This window comes from Cynara cardunculus (assembly GCF_001531365.2).
Source record: "Cynara cardunculus var. scolymus isolate 2C chromosome LG 5, CcrdV1, whole genome shotgun sequence".
NCBI lineage: Eukaryota > Viridiplantae > Streptophyta > Magnoliopsida > Asterales > Asteraceae > Cynara > Cynara cardunculus.
The window spans coordinates 33,531,118-33,533,312 of NC_037532.1; positions in this window are offsets into that span (position 1 = coordinate 33,531,118).

Here is a 2,195-nt window from a genome sequence, read left to right on the forward strand (position 1 = left end):
AATTTAAGTTTAATAATAAAATAATTTATTTTTGATTTAATAATATAACATTTTATAAAGATAATAATTAAGTATTTCTGTTAGATATCAATGATTATTCTAATTATATTTTAGATGTTTTATATTTGTTTATTCTGTATTTGATTATGTTTATCTGCAGTTAGTTACACGAATTCAGATATGAAGCTTTAATAAGTTGTAATTACGCACAATCTACTTGTAATCTTGAGTTTTAAGTAATATGCATTAATAAACAGAATTTACGCATAAAAGTGGTTTTTAAGAGTTTTTGTCCAATGCTTTATAATATAATATATATATAATATTATATGTGTATATAAAATATATTATATATAACACATATATATAGTATCCTTTATCAATATGGGAGTGATTTTGTACTTTTAAGAAAATAAAATAAAATTGGAATGAAATTTATTTCATTTCAAATTCGTGAATTTAGAATTCAATTACATTTCATATATAATTTAAACACTGGAATAAAATTTGGTCAATTACAATTTCCTCATATCCCGTTGAAATCATGTGAACTAAACATCCCTTAAAAGTATATTCTTAACGTGGCAAAAACTAAAGGACCAGTAACTATAAATTATGATCATTATTTAGTCTTTTTTTTTTTTTTCTAATATGAAATTGAACTACAATAAATAAAATTTAAGCTTATTTTTAGAATTTTATTTTTTCCCCTAAAATGTTTTGTAAAAGGAATATAATGTGCCTTCTAAGATAAATATGGTAAATTAGTAAATATAATTATTTTTAGTCACATATTACATGTTTAATGTACTAAGACTAATCATTGACTGATTTTTTTTGATGAAATAATTCTTGATATTTCAGTTTATTATATGTTTATTAATTTTAAGGGGTTGTTTGGTTCATGTTGGGAAATGAAAATGACAGAGAATGGATTTTCATTTCCTTCAGTTTAATCTGGAATAAAAATTTGGGCTTTTGGGGGAATGGACTCATTATATTATAGTAGAAAGGTACTCGCGTAATAAAGCGAGATACATCTTCATTTTAATGTTTCGTTTTTTTCTTTTTTTTGTTGATATAATATCTATTATGTGGTTTTGAGAAAAACAATGTTTTTACTTTTGAATAAACATAAATTTAAAAATATCATAAAATTTTGAAAAAAAATACATAGATATTAATGTCAAATTAACTATTTAAAAGCTCTTTTTTGTACAATTTCTTTAATTTAAATTATAATAATTTACTTTAGGTCTAATAGCGAAGTACTATATTTATGACTTAACAATATAATTCTTATAAAGATAATGATTCTGTTAGAACTCAATGATTATCCTAATTATATTTTAGATTTTTTATATTTAAAATGAGATGTTTATCCTATATTTGATTATATTAATCTGCAGTTAGTTATACGAATTTAAAAATAAAGCTTTAATAAGTTGTACTTACACACAATTTACTTGTAATCTTAAAATTTAAGTAATATGCATTAATAAACATTACGTCATGCATAAAGAATGATTTTTAAGAGTTTTTATCAAATACTTTATAATATAGTATAGATAATTATATTTTAGATTTTTTATATTTAAAATGAGCTATTTATTCTATATCTGATTATGTTAGTCTGCAGTTAGTTATATGAAATTAAAAATGAAGCTTTAATAAGTTATAATTAAACACAATTTACTTGTAATATTAAATTTTAAGTAATATGCATTAATAAACAGTACGTCATGCATAAAGAATGATTTTTAAGAGTTTTTATTAAATGCTTTATAATATAGTATAGATAATGTCAAACATTTTTTTTTAATTTTCATTCTCATTGATTACTGTTTAATATCTCTAATCAAATACCCATATTATTATTCTCATTATTATCTCTTTTTAAATAAACCGTATCATTAATTGTCATTTAATTTCTAATAACAATTATGTCACATATGTAATAATTATAGTATTTTTAAGATGTGATTATTGATTTTTTTTAGAATCACATGAATTTTAAGATTAAAAGTAAATCTTTTGACATGATAAGTTTTAAATGATCACTTTCTTGTAAGTTTTAATCACCTCATTTTTACTGTAATTAATACAATATATATGAATTTTCCTTCTTGTTTATTAGTTGTTTTTATTTACTCTAAATTTATATTTAAATAAATTGATTATTCTACAAATTAAAG